This window comes from Lynx canadensis, chromosome A1 (genome assembly GCF_007474595.2).
Source record: "Lynx canadensis isolate LIC74 chromosome A1, mLynCan4.pri.v2, whole genome shotgun sequence".
Taxonomy (NCBI): Eukaryota; Metazoa; Chordata; class Mammalia; order Carnivora; family Felidae; genus Lynx; species Lynx canadensis.
The window spans coordinates 33,348,649-33,364,580 of NC_044303.2; the positions used below are offsets into that span (position 1 = coordinate 33,348,649).

Here is a 15,932-nt window from a genome sequence, read left to right on the forward strand (position 1 = left end):
GCTTATTTATTTTATAACTGGAAGTTTGTACCTTCCTCAAATTCTTCCTGTCTTCCATCCCTCCACCTCTGGTAACTGCAAGTATGATCACTTTTTCTATAAGGTGGTTTTGTTTGTTTTTTTTTTTTAATTCTACCTATAAGTGAGATTATTTTTTTAAATTCTACCTATAAGTGAGATTATAAGTGAGTATTTGTTTTTCTCTGTCTCACATATTTCTCACTTATTTCGCTTTGAGTAATTTCCAATATCCCATCCTCCAGGTTGCTGATTCTTTCTTCTGCATGGTTGAGTCTACCTTTGAAACTCTGTTGAATTCTTTGGTTTAGTTATTGTATTTTTCAACTCTAGGGTTTGGTTTTTTCTTTTTTCTTTCATTCTTTTTCTTTCTTCCTTCCTTCCTTCCTTCCTTTTGTTCCTTCTTTCTTTTTTTTTTTTATGGTAGTTGCTGTTTCCTTGTTAACTTCTTGTTTTGTTCATGCAATAACATAATAAATATTCTTTTTGTAGTATCTCAAGGAAATGTTACCAAAATTGATGAAAGGTGAGCTCTGAAGAAAGTCTCCACCAATTTCAGAGAAACAAATTATGTAATATATGTTTTCTGGCTTCAGTGGAATTCAGGTTGAATTCAGTAACATGAAATAATTAGAAAACGTATTATATATATATATTTAGTTGGAATAATAATAAAAACATGTGTCAATTCAAAAATTATGCCTTAAACGTATACAGTGATCTATATCATTTATTCCTTAAAAAAACTGGGGAAAATATTTATAGGAACTTAAAAAAAGTACATCCTGTATAATTTCATTTGTCTTAAATTCTATACAATGCAAACTGATCTTTAGTAACAGTAAGTAGATTACAGATTATCTGGGGAAAGTGATAGGTTGGGGGATGTGGGGAGAGGCAGACAAAATGGATTAAACAGGGTTTAAGGAAACTTTTGAGGGTGATGGATATATTCTTTACCATTTTGATGTTGGATTCATAATTGTAAAATATAATGGATATATATAAAATGTGTGTGTGTGTGTGTATGTGTGTGACAAAGACATATTCAAGAATATTCATTTATAATGGCCCCAAACTAGATGCAACCCAAAGCTTCTGCAATTGTGTGTGGATAATAATGTTATATCTTAAAACTGCATATTATAGTTCGATAGCAATGAACAGATGACTGCTACATGCACCAAAATAGAAGAACTTACATATATTAAACAAAATAAGCCAAATACAAATATATTGTATGATTCCATTAGTGTAAAGTTTAAAAACAGGCAAAACTAATGCATAGTGATTTAAGTCCAACTGAGAGGTAACTTTGGGAAGTGAAAAGAGGGGAGGGAGACTGGAGAAGGTACTGGCAGGGGATATTGAGTGCTGATAATATCTCACTTTTGGGTCTGCATAGTAGTCATACAAATGCTGATTTTGAAATAAAATAATGAACCATACAATTTCTTCACTTTTATAAATGTATTCCCATAAAATATACTTTAAATAAATATCATTACCGATCTTCACCTCTTTGTCTCCTGTCATCACTGATATACTCTCTGCCTTACCCTTTCGTTACTTTTACCTTCTGTGAATGTATAGAAGAGAGATGTGAAATCTTTCCCACTGAAAACAACAAAGCATCCATAAAAACTCCTTCCAACTTGCCTCTGTTATTCTTCTAAAGTAGAGATAAGAAACGATGGATGTAAAGGGGACAAGAGAGAAGACAAGAAGGGAGGGACACAGGAAAGAAAGAAAATGAAGGGAATGTCAAAGAGAATAGCTGTGAACTGAGGATTAGGACAATTAATGGAACTAAGAAAGCCCAAAGGACAAAGAAAATAAGAAAGGGAAGCCAGAAAATTTCCCATTCAGTCTTTTCACTAGTATTAAATACTGTTTATAATTTTGATCATTATACACATAGCTAAAAACTGTAATGACTGCTGTTTTTCATTTTACAGGATGCCATGTAAGTAAATCTATAAGTAAATGTCTTTTTCAATTTCATAGGCCTTTGATAGGAATCCTTCCAGTGTCTCATTTTCAAGGTAAATCTCATGATGCATTGTAAATTAAAATTTTCCCTTTGTTGGGATTTTTTACTTTCAAAGTTTTAATAAAATTATATGAAAACTTCTTATATCTGCATGAGTATAGACATATATCTCCTTATATTTTAAAGCTGTGTATTTCTAAAGTTTTTTATCAGTGCATTAGTAGCATCAGTTTGGGGACACCTGGGTGGCTCAATCAGTTAAGCGTCTAACTCTTGAGTTTGGCTCAGGTTGTGATCTCACAGTCTGTGAGATCCAGCCCCGTGTCGGGCTCTGTGCTGATAGCATGTAGCCTGCTTGGGATACTATCTCTCCCTGTCTCTCTCTGCCCTTCCCCTGTTTTCTCTCTCTCTCTTTCTCAAAATTAATAAATATTTTTTAAAAGCTTCAGTTTTGAGTATGTTTTATGAAGAGTTGATATTTCTCTCAAATTTCAAAAACACTGGCTTATATCTATATTACTAATTAAATATTTTAGGGAGAACTTTTAGGTTTTAAAATACATGAGATTTATTGGGACACATTTGGAAATGTAAATGTATATATTTCAAAACATATTTAATACTTACTAGTAACTATACTCTCAATAACAAAAAGTACCATGACTTAGTAGAAAAAAATTTATTAAGTGAGGCAATTATATCTGTATTCTAGGATAAAACCTTTACCCAATATATGCAAAAACTTATCACATTGATTCTACGTGAATATTTCATTGATGCTGAGAAATGTATTTTTGCACATTTTAGTATTTGTAATAGTGGGATGCATCTGACAATTGTTGTCACAATTGTTATAGTCTTACAATCACTGTAAGACTGTTAGCAGTTATGACAGAGCTGTCATTACCTGCCATGTATGACCTTGGTCTGAGCTATTCATATTGTAATTACTTCAATCGAATCATGTGCGTTATTGGAACTACACATGTCAAGTTTGATTACCATTTTAAATGTCTTTTAAAATGTCCAACTATGTCTCAGCATTGAAATACAAAATGGTATTGTGTATGCAGAGGCATAGAAGCAGAACCACAGGGCATAAATAAGACATTAGTGAAGCAAATATTCATCGTTGAAGGAATGTGGCTGCAATTTCAAATTTTCTTGAAAGCAACAAGCAAATACTTTATGGGACTTGAACAAGGAAGACACTCCCAAGTAGGGAAGCTATCTTATTTTATTTCTCTGAAATATGCAAAAGAATTTTCAATCACTGGCCATGGGAAAAAAATGAAACAAGAAATTATCAATTCCTAGAAAAATTTGGACTAAGGGAGGGAGAGACTACTGTGGGAAATTATATATTATTTAAGTTATCAGTTTGTAGAACTTCCAGGTGATTTTGTGCACAGAGGCTTAAATTCCAGCAATAAGTAATTTTCTTGAGAAAAAACAAAACTATGAATATGGTAAAATCAAACACATTTATGTAATATCAGCAACTAAATTTGAAAAATGGGTTTCAGTGGCTTAGAAGAAAATTCTGTAGACAATAATTCAGTACTTGTCTATAAAAGCTGGATAACCATGCTCTTGAGGGCAAAGAGTAATGCATTATGTGGAAACATGAAATTGTTGACCGTGATTGCAAAATTAATATACAAGATTTAGGCTATGAATGAGAGGGAATATTTAGCAATCTCTAATTTATCTTTAATGTATGCATTTTTGTTTATATGTGCCTTAAATTGATATATATGAAAAACATCTATTAAATTTAAGGTAGCTCACTCAATGATTGTAATATTTCTGTCTAAAACAAAGTCAACATTTTACAAAACACATCCACGAACCCTGCTAAAGAAGCATTTATTTGTGAAAATTTGCAGAAACAGGAACAGTATCAGAAACATGGGTTTCCCTTGACCCATTGTATTTTAGGCCAGAATGCAGTGATTTTGGCAACGGAATGTCAGAATGTAGAAGAAAAGCTCTGATTGTGGTGTTTTTAGCTGCGTAAAGAAACAGACATGTTGCTGAAAGAAGCAGATATTTAGTAACAGATGACATGGCAGCAATACAGGTCCTGTTCTTTTTTCTCTTTCTTTCTAATATTTATTTTATTATTTTTAAAGTGTATTTATTTATTTTGAGAGGGGGTAAGTAGAGGGACAGAGAGGGAGGGAGAAAGAATCTCAAGCAACCACGCTGTTAGCACGGAGCCCAATGTAGGGCTTGAACTCCAGAAACGTAAGATCATAATCTGAGCTGAAATCAAGGTTCAGACGCTTAACTGACTGGGACACTCAGGTGCCCCTATTGTTTTAATTATATTTTACTTCAGTATAATTAACATACAGTGTTATATACAAGTTTCAGGTCTACAGTATAGTAATTCGACAATTTTACATATACTCAGTACTCTTTATGGTTACTGTATAGTTACCCGTCACCAATTTCACCCACCCCCCACACACCACCCCTCTGGTAATCAACAGTTTTTTTCTCTATATTTCAGAGTCTGTTTTTGTTTCTCTCTTTTTTTTCTTTGTTCGTTTCTTTTGTTTAGATTCCACATGACTGAAATTATATGGTATTTGTCTTTCGCTGACTTATTTTACTTAGTATTGTACGTTGTACATCCATCCATGTTGCTGCAAATGATAAAATTTCATTCTTTTTTCTATGGCTGAGTGATACTCCATTGCATATGTGTGTTTATTCATTTATCAATTAATGGGTACTTGAACTGCTTCCATAGTTTGGCTATTGTAAATATCACTGCAATGAACATGGGGATGCAAATATCTTTTCAAATTAGTGTTTTCCTATTCTTTTGGAAAATACCCAGTAGTATAATTTCTGGATCATGTGGCAATCCTATTTTTAACTTTTTGAGGAACCTTCATACTGTTTTCTACAGTGGTGCACCAGTTTGCAGTCCCACCAGCTGTGGGGATTTTCAAAGGTGGCTTTTCATCCCCAGCCAATACTTCTTGTTTATTATCTTACAGATTTTAGCCATTCTGACAGGTGTTAGGTGATATTTCATTGTGCTTTTGAATTTCATTTCTGTGATGATTAGTGATGTTGAGCATCTTTTCATGTGTCTGTTGGCCATCTGGATGTCTACTTTGGTCAAAATGTCCATGTCTTCTGCTCATTTTTAAACTGGATTGTTTTTAGTGTTGAGTTGCACAAATTCTTTGTATCTTATAGATACTAACACTTCATCAGATATGTCATTTACAAATATTTTCTCCCATTCAGTAGGCTCTCTTTTTGCTTCCTCAATTTTGGGTTATTGTTGTTGTTGTTGTTTGTTTGTTTGTGTTGCTGTGCAGAAGCTTTTTTATTTTGATATGGTTCCAATAGTGTATTTTTGCTTTTGTTTCCCTTGCCTTAGGAAACGTATATAGAAAAATGTTGCCACAGGTGATGTCAGAGATATTACTGCATGTCTTCTCTTCTATGATTTTTATGGTTTCAGGTCTCACATTTAGGTCCTTAATCCATTTTGAGTTTATTTGTGTATGATGTAAGAAAGTGGTCTGGTTTCATTCTTTGTCTGTAGCTGTCAAGTTTTCCTCACACCATTTGTTGAAGGGACTGACTTTTTTCCCCTTACATATTCTTGATTCCTTTGTTGGAGATTGAGGATATAGTTGTGGGTTTATTTCTGGATTTTTTTGTTCTATTCTATTAATCTATATGTCTATTTTTGTGCCAGTACCAGACTGTTTAGATTATTATAGCTTTATAATATAACTTGAAGTCTAGAATTGTGATACCTCAAGTTTTGTTATTCTTTTTCAAGATTGCCTTGGCTATTCAGGGTCTTTTGTGGTTCCATTCAAGTTTTAGGATTGTTTGTTCTAGTTCTGTGAAAAATCCTATTGGTATTTGGATAGGGATTGCATTAAATCTGTAGACTGCTTTGGGTAGTATGGCTATTTTAACAATATTTGTTTTTCCATCCATGAGCCTGAAATACTTTTCCATTTATTTGTGTCATCTTCAATTTCTTTCATTGATATTTTCTATTTTTTAGAGTACAGTCTTGCATCTGTTTGGTTAAGTTTATCCTGAGGTGTTTTACTGCTATTGGTGCAATTGAAAATGGGATTGTTTTCTTAATTTCTTTTCCTATCGCTTCATAATTAGTGTATAAAAAATGTAATAACTTTCTGTACATTGATTTTGTATCCTGTGACTTTACTGAATTCATTTATCAGTTCTTGTAGTTTTTTGATAGCATTGTTAGGCTTTTCTACATAGCGTATCATATGCAAATAGTGAAACTTTTACTTCTTACTTACCAATTTGGATGCCTTGTATTCCTTTTTCTTGTGTGATTGCTGTGGCTGGGACTTCCAGTACTATGTTAAATAAAAGTGGTGAGGGTGGACATCCTTGTCTTGTTCCTGACCTTAGGGGAAAAGCTCTCAGTTTTTCTCCATTGCATATGTTAGCTGTGGGTGTTTCATATATGGCTACTATTATGTTGAGATATGTTCCCTCTCAACCTATGTTGTTGAGGGTTTTCATCATGAATGGGTGTTGTCAAATGCTTTGTCTGCATCTATTGAAATGATCAGATGGTTTTATTCTTTCACTTGTTGATATGATATATAACACTGATTAATTCGCAAATATTGAGCCATTCTTCTAACTCAGGAATAAATCCCACTTGATTGTAGTAAATGATTTTTTAAATGTATTATTGGAATCAGGTTACTAATATTTTGTTGAGGGTTTTTGCATTTATGTTTTTTTTAGAGATATGGGCCTGTAGTTCTTTTTGGTAGTTTCTTCAATGGATTTTGATATCCAGGTAATGCTGGCCTCACAGGATGAATTGGAAAGTTTTCCTTCTTCTTCTATTTGTTGAAATAAAAGGACAGCTTTGAGAAGGACAAGTATTATGTCTTCTTTAAATGTTCGGTAGAATTCACCTGTGAAGCCATCTGGTCTTGGATTTTTGTTCCTTGAGAGTTTTTTGAATACTGATTTCATTTCATTGCTGATAATCTGTCTGTTCAAATGACCTATTTCTTCCTGATTCAGCTTTCGGAGATTTTATGTTTCCAAAAATTTTCCATATATGCTAGGTTGTCCAATTTGTTGGCATTTAATTTTTTATAATATTCTCTTAAATCCTTTGTTTTCTCTGCTATTAATGGTTATTTCTCCTCTTTCAGTTCTGAATTTTATTTGAGTCCTGTCTCTCTCTGTCTCCGTCTCATCTCTCTTTCTGTTTCTTTCTATCTCTTTTTTATGAATCTGGCTAAAGGCTTATCAATTTTGTTAATCTTTTCAAAGAACTAGTTCCTGGGGCACCTGAGTGGCTCAGTCAGTAAAGCATGTGACTTCAGCTCAGATCATAATCTTGAAGTTTGTTAGTTCAAGTCCCACATCAGGCTCTGTGCAGACAGCTTGGAGTCTGGAGCCTGATTTAGATTCTGTGTCTTCCTCTCTCTCTGCCTCTCCCCATTTGTGTGTTCTCTCTCTCTCTCTCTCTCTCTCTCTCTGTCTCTCAAAAATAAATAAACATTAAAGTTAAAAAAAACTAGTTCCTGTTTTCATTGGTTTTTTTTATCAGTTTCATTTATTTCTGTTCTACTCTTTATTATTTACTTCTTTTTAATGGTTTGGGGTGTTTAGTTCTTGTTTTTCCAGCTCTGGTAGGTATAAATTTAGGTTGTTTGAGATTTTTCTTGCTTCTTGAGTTAAGCCTGTATTGCTATAAACTTCTCTCTTAGGAAACCTTTTGCTGTATCCCAGACATTTTGGACAATTGTATTTTCATTTTCATTTGTTCCAGGTTTTTTTTTTTTTCTTTTATTTCCTCTTCGATCAATCAACCTCTTGGTTGACCTATTCATTATTTAGGAGCGTGTTAGTTACTCTCCATGTATTTGTGTTCTTTTCAGATTTTCTTGTGGTTGATTTCTAGTTTCATGGTATTGTGGTGGGAAAAGATGCATGGTGTGACTTCCATCTTTGTGCATTTGTTGAGACTTGTTTTGTGACCTAACATGTGATCTGTTCTGGAGAATGTTCCATGTGCACTTGAAAAAGAATATGTATTCCTCTGTTTGGAAATAGAATATCCTGAATATATCTGTTAGATCCATTAAGTCCATTGTGTCATTCAAAGCCACAGTTTCCTTGCTGGTTTTCTGTTTGGATTATGTATCTATTGATGTAAGTGCAGTGTTAAGGTCCTCTACTATTATTGTATTACTATTGATTACTTCCTTTATGTTTGCTAATAGCTGCTTTATGCATTTGCCTGCTCCTATGTTATATGTATAAATATTTATAATTGTTATATATTCTTGTTGGATTATTCCCTTTAAGATATTATAGGGTCCTTTTTTGTCTCTTGTTAGAGTATTTAATGTCTGTTTTATCTTATAAAAGTATTGCCACCCTACCTTTGTTTTCACTTAAATTTGCTTGGTAAATGTATTTCTAGACCTTCACTCTCAATCTGCATGCGTCTTTAGGTCTGAAATGAGTCCCTCGTAGGCAGCATATAGATGGGTCTTGCTTTCTTATCCATTCCTTTGCCCTATGTGTTTTGATTGGAAAATTTAGTCCATTTATATTCAAAGTAATTATGGGTAGATATGTACTTATTGTCATTTTTAAATTTGTTTTACAGTTGTTTTTGTACTTCTTCTCTCTTCCTTTTTTCTCTCACTCCCTTCTTTCACATTTTTATTTGTGGTTACTATTTATATATAACATCATATGCATATAGCAGTCTATATTAAATTGATGGTCCCTTAAGTTTGAACCCATTCTAAAAAGCATTAAATTCTTACTCCCTCACCCTCCCCCCACCCCCACACACATTTTTTAGGTATATGGTGTCCTACTTTACTTCTTTTTATTTTGTGAATCCCTTGACTAATATTACTGTTTCTGTGCTTCCTGCTTTTCTTACTCTTACTTATGGTCTTTCCTTTCCATTCAAAGAGTCCCCTTTAACATTTCTTGTATGGCTTATTTAGTGGTGATGGATTTCTTTAACTTTTTTTTAAAGTTTATTTATTTTGAGAGAGAGACAGTGTGGATAGGAGAGGGAAAGAGAAAGAGGGAGAGAGAGAGAATCCCAAGTAGGCTGCATGTTACCAGTGCAGAAGCAAATGCAGGGCTTGAACTCATAAAAATGCAAGATCATGACCTGAGATGAAACCAAGAGTCAGGTGCTTAACAGAATGAGCCACCCAGCAATGCTGGATTCCTTTAACTTTTATCTGGAAAACTGTTTATCTCTCTTTGTATTCTGAATGATAGCCTTTCTGGATAGTCTTGTCTGCAGGTTTTTTTTGTTCTTTGTTGTTTTTGTTTGTTTGTTTTATTTCAGCACTTTGAATATATCATGGCATTCTCAGCCTGCAAAGTTTCTGCAGAAAAATCAGCTAATAGTCTTACAACGTTTACCTTGTATGTAACTGTTTTCTTTTGCTTCTCTTAAAATTCTCTCTTTATCAGTACTTCATGCCATTTTAATTACTATATATCTTGGTGTGGACCTCCTTGGATTGATTTTGTTGGAGTATCTCTTTGCCTCCTAGACTTGGATTTCTCCCCCGCCTCTCCCAGATTTAGAAAGTTGTCAGCTATTATTTCTTCAAATAAATAATCTGTTCCCTTTTATCTCTTCTCCTTCTGCAAATGTTATTACACTTGATGGTGTCATTGAATTCCCTTAATCCATTCTCATATTTTATTATTCTTTTTTCTTTATATTGTTCATTGCTTGATTACTTTCCATTACTCTGTCCTCCAGGTTGCTGATTAGTTCTTCTACTTCCTCTAGTCTACTATTTATTCCCTCTAGTGTATTTTTTTAATTTTTTTAATGTTTATTTCATTTAAAAGAGAGAGAGAAACACAGCAGGAGTGAGGCAGGGGCAGAGAGAGAGGGAGACACAGAATCTGAAGCAGGTTCCAGGTTCTGAACTGTCAACACAGAGCCCAATGCAGGGCTTGAACCCACGAACTGTAAGATCATGACCTGAGTTGAAGTTGGTCGCTTAGCCAACTGAACCACCCAGGCGCCCCCCCCCCCCCGCCAACTAGTGTATTGTTAATTTCACTTATTGAGTTATTCATCTTTTATTTGTTCTTTTTTATGTTCTCTATCCCTTTGTTGAGGTTCTCACTAGATCCTCCACTCTTTTCTCAAGTCTAGTGAGTATTTTTGTGAACATTACTTTAACTTTTCTATCAGGGTATTACTTGTCTGTGTTTCACCTAGTTCTCTTGCTGTGATTTTGTCCTGTTCTTTCATTTGGGACATCCTCCTGTGTCTCATACTGTCTAACTCTTTGTCTCTGTTAGGAAAGTCAGCTACTTCTCCTTCTCTTGAAAGTAGTGGCCTAATAAAGACAAGGTCCTATGGTACTCTGTAGTCCAGTGTCCCCAGTTCACCAGAACATGATGCTTCAGGGATGTCTCCTATATGTGTTATGTGTGCCCTGTTGTTGTGGCTGAGTTTTGCTTGCCTCAGTCCAGTCATCTGCCATGGCTCTCTTTGCCTGTTGTGGGCAGGTTTTGTCTGATATTACTCAAGCTCAAGGTGGCCTTGTATTTTTAGTGAGACAGTCTGGGGCTGGCTTGGGCTTGAGTTGGATCAGAGCAGGCATTTGACAGAACTATGATCACACCAAACTGCAGGATGCTTTCCCTTAGTGCCCTTTTCATTGGTTGATGGGGCCTACAGTCAGGCTTGACTATAGTCCCATTGCTGGGACTATAGTTGGGCTGTGTGGTTATCTTCCCCTCTCCCCTAGGCAGGAGTCAGATTTCAGTGGTGCTGGGCTTTGTGATTGCTTTTTGCACAATGCCAAGCTCGTGGTGTTGCTTTGCATGGACTCCTACCAGAGACGTGTTGTATTGAGCAACTCTGCAGGAAAGCACAGGGTCAGGTCATATGATGTTAATGTTTGCAAAGGTCTGCTATTGGAGGAGACCTGGAGTTACTTTGGAGAACTCCTGAGATGGTGGGTTGTCAAGAAAATGTATGGGCAGGGGACACTATTAGCAAGCAGGATGGAGAGTATTCACACTAGTTCCAGTGTTGTATCTAGGCTGGGGGCTGAGAGAGGGAAATGGCTCTTTTGTTTTGGAGAAATCTAAAGATCCCTGCCTCTCTTGCAAATGTTCTGACATTAGCAAATAAATCTCTTTGCCATATACCCCAGGCATTTTTCAAACTGCTGTTACTATGCTGTCTCACAGTGGAGTTATTTGATATGCTATCTTTTTAAGGGTGGGTACTCAGTTTCCTATGGCCCTCTGGCTCTCCCAGAGCCAAGCCTGCTGATTTTTATATTTCTAGGTGTTAAGCCCCGCTAACTGTATGAACTCACAAAATTAGAGCCTTCTGGTTTTCAAAGCCAAATGTTATGACAATTTTTCTTTCCAGTGTGGGTCCCCCATGCCCGTGGTGCCTGATATGAAGTCTGCTCCTTTATGTCCTCTCTGTTTGCAGTGGTCCTCCCTCCTGGTTCAGTTTGGTTCCCGACGTCTCTGCCTTTCCTACTGTTTTCAATGTGGCCTCTCTATTTGGCTGTGGAGCGTCTGTTCTGCCAGTCTTTGGGTGGGTTATTATCTGGGTTATTTATACTGATTGTGTGTTATCTAGGTGTATCTATATGTTGAGGTAAGCTTAGAATCCCTCAACTCTGCCATCTTCCCTGGAGGTAGACCCAACACAGGTCCAGTTCTATATTGAAATCTCAGTATTAATGGTTTAAGGAATATTGGTTTCTCCCCAGCATGAAAGGGAGGCATAGGCCTGATACCTATGACTTGGGATTGTAACAGGAAAGATTGTCATAAAATAACAAGATTGTCATAAGGATTCACGAGGAAAAAGAAAGAATTGGGTTATAGTTTAATTTGCATTATTCTTCTCATACATAGTGTTATGCCCAGAATTCGTGATCCCCAAAGACCACTAGGGAGCCGAGTCTGATGCAAAAGCAAAGAGCCTTTATTCGAGCTAGCTGGAGCTCAATCCCCTACCTGCACCAAAGCAGCGGTGAGATACCAGAGAGAGAGAGCAAGAGTTTCAAAAGGACAAAGGTTTTATTGGGGCCTGGGGGCAGTTGGTGAGGTAATGGCTATGGCCTCAGCCGATTGGGTGGGGAAGGGGAAGGGTCCGAGTCCTGTTAGGCAGGTGAGGGGGGGTTACTCAAGGGGAGGAGGTGTGGTCAAGGTGAAGGACACAGAACAAGATGGAGTCGGCCGGCGTAGGCCCGCCCTTTCACTTAGTAGTAAATTTATAGAAAGGATCATTATATGATTAAATGTATCTTAGAATTAATAAAATGTAGCAAATGGAACAATTATCCATTTTATTCTCCATTGAAAACAGGTGATAGTTATATGGCTTTTGTTTCTAATATTGATTTATACTCACAGATATATTTGCAGTATGCTAAACTTGTACCATAAAATAATAAGAGATATTAGGGAGAATATATAACACTCTTTTTCCCTTCATATATTACTGCATACATACAATAAATGATAGAATTTGAGCAACCCTTGGGTATCTTTTGGTTATCTTGGCATGTAAACTTTTAAATAAAATATGGCATGACTGGAATCTACCACTAATAACATTAAATGTAACATTTATTAAATTATTGTATGCAGTATTTATCTCATGTTTCCATCCTATGCTCTTTATGAGCTTTCTAGTAGAATGTTTTATTCCTTTCATCATTTTAAAGTAATTTTATTACATTATATTGACATCCTTAAATCTGGTAATAAAGTCCTTACAGTAATGTAATATGATTCTGTAATGTTTTCTTTCTGATAATAAATAAAGATATGTTTAATAAGGTATGCCTAAGTAAAATCATATATATTACATTACATTTTTATCAGTGAAACAGTGTCATTTTAGGAGCCAGGATCAAAGATGTGCTGGAAATATAAGTGATGTAATTTCTGGGTTTTCACCTAAGCTGAAATACTGCATGAAAGAATATATTCTCTTTGAAATTACCATTATTGCTTCAAATAAATGGTAACTGAGAATGTCTGAATACTTTTCTCAAAATTATGGCTTTAGCTATGGTATGATACACTGTTGGTCAGATGAGAGGGCTATAGAACTTTTTAAGCATCCAGTAGTCTATTGAATTTGGATATAATATAAATCCTTTAAAGTTTAGTACATTCTTTTAAATTTAAACAGAGGAAGTCTTTCCATACTACTCAGTCATATGCAGTATTAATATTTTGGTACTCTTTCTTGTTAACTTACCAGATCCAATTTGATTATTCATTATTGTCGAGTTCTTTTGGTAGATATCAATAATATCAATAATCTCACATAATTAAAGGTAGGTTAGGACATATTTCCTTTTCCTCACAACTGAGACACCAGGTGTTTTATTACAGTAAAAACAAATCTCATATTAAATTCTTCCACAAAAGCAGGTATTGACAATTTGACACAAAAAATAACCATGTAACTTTATCTTGGAGGTTTGATAGAAACACAGCTATCTACTCTGACAAGTATTTTTAGAGTTGACTGTAGGCAGATATGATAATACTGTATTTTAGGATTCAAGTAATATTCTAGTCTGGCCATTGATAGAATTATCTCCTCTGTTCGTGATAAAATGTGGACTTCTTCAGAGTTCTAGGACTGTGACACAACCCCAAAGGGTGAGAATAGTTCAGTATTACATATTTTCTACCATGCTCTGTTTTTAAAACTTTGCAACTTACACCAACTGTTTGAAAGAGGACTTCACATGGATATCAGTGATCAGTTTCATAATTTTACAAAGTTATGATCTTTGTCAAGCCTTAATCACACCATCAACAGGTTTATAATGGGAAAATCTGAATGTCAATCTAAGTTTATTTGATGAAATGTTGGTGAAAACCTTCTTCAATAACATGTTTATCCACGTTAGATTAGACCAGCACTTGCAGTATGCTAGGTTAGGAAAACTGACTCCACTGGGTACAAAAGGACTTGGGTTACTGTATCAATGTGGCCTTTATTTAAATAGGTAAGTTCCTAGGAAGCCCCAAAAGACAAATTAATAAAAAAATAAGAAGGAAGAGATGGGGGAGAAGGGGGGCCTGTCTGATTAAGGGGCACTGAACCAAGAAGCAGTGGAGTTTGAGAAGCCAGCAGCTCCAGGTTCCACATCAATGGCCCCATTGGCCAAAGTTGGGAAGAGAGGTCCTGGTCTTCGGCTTCTACACTGGGTCCTGTTTTGACAACAAACATGTCAACATGTTTGTTGTTTGACAACAAAGCCTGTCAGAAATAGAAAGGTCATTGATTATTCAGTTTCAGGAATCTGATGATGCTGATGAAGATTATGGAAGAGATTTAGACACTCCAGCTAAGAAAATTCAATCGACTTCCCGAGAAGTTAAAATTAAGAGGCGATCTTGAATGAATTCATAAGAAGACGGTGAGAACTCAGAAGAAAAAGATGTGGAGACCAAGAAGGATGATTCTCACTCAGAGGACAGTTTGAAGATGCAAAAGAAGGTCACAAACGTGTGTTCCAGCAATGGCAGGCAGGCTCTAAAGTAGCTTCCAAACACAGAGAGGCTCATAGAAGATGTGGGCAGTGGAGAAGAACAAGAAGTGGAGGATGAGGTACCATTCCATGAGAAAGATTCTGGCTGAGATGATTTCCTAATAGAAGACAATAATGAAAGTGACTATGGCAGTTCAAAAAATAAAAACAGGGGTGCCTGGGTGGATCAGTTGGTTATGGGCCTGAATCTTGATTTTGACTCAGGTCATGATCTCACAGTTGGTTGGATTGAGCCCTGTGTTGAACTCTGTGCTGGCAGCATGGAGGAGCCTGCTCGGGATTCTCTCCCTTCCTCTCTCTCTCTGCCCCTCCCTTGCTTGTGCTCTCTCTCTCTCTCTCAAAATGAATAAATAAACTTTAAAGTTATTTAAAAATAGACAGAAAAGAAAAAAAAAAAAAAACAAAAAGATGACTAAAAAGTCCAAACCTGAGAGAAAAGTAAAGCAAATTCCCAAACTCAAGCTAAAGGCTGCAGTGACACCAATCCCCGTGAAAGAAAGGCAAAGGGAAGAAGGCTGTCTCCAACAGCTTCCAGGGCATCAAAGGAAAAGACTCCTTCTCCCAAAGAGGAGGAACCAGAAGGCTCTCCAGAAAAGAAACCTTCTGCAAGCCCTCCACCTGAGAAATTTGGAGATGAAGGATCTGAAGATGAAGCACAGTTTGGGCAGCATTAAAAAAGTGATGATGGTTTGGGGAGAGATTTTATCTGAAAAAAAAGAGAAAAAAGAAAAAGGGGGAAAAAAACAAAACCTACTTAAGATAGAACATGGTTTTGGTTATAGCTTGACACATGGGCTTTCAATGTTTTTCCTTTTTCTTGAAGCTAACATTTTCTTTTTCTTTGTTTTCTTTAAAGAAAACTCTTGTATGTTTAACTTACCTTTTATCTGTTGGTCCTCTCTTTGCCATCACGTCCATCCCATCTCTTCCCAAAGGAAGCCATGTCCAAGGAATCACTGGATTGACTGCTTCATCTTTTTATTTTTAGTGGAAGGTATACCACAGTTGTAAAGCAGTAAGATTTGAAATGAACACTATGGAAATTTTGCTTTTTTTCTAAATGGTAGCAAGTTGAACAATAATCAAAAAATGTAGAAGTGTTTTAGTTAAAAATGATTGCTTCTTTCTCTACCTGGACTTAAAAAATATCACTTGTCATCTAATACAAGTTTATACCTATATACACAGTATAAATGTCTAAAAAAAACAACAAAAACAAAAAAATTCCACTGATGAAGCAGGTAGGAGATAAAGATGAATTCTGAATTATTACTAAAAGTATTCACATTTTTTTTATCTTGGGGGCAGGG

The 15,932-nt window shown here is 35.6% G+C and overlaps 1 pseudogene; it reads left to right on the forward strand.

Annotated features, from left to right (window-relative positions):
• Positions 1-15,355, forward strand: part of LOC115524964 — a 66,175-nt pseudogene extending 50,820 nt beyond the window's left edge.
• The last annotated feature ends 577 nt before the right edge of the window (positions 15,356-15,932 follow it).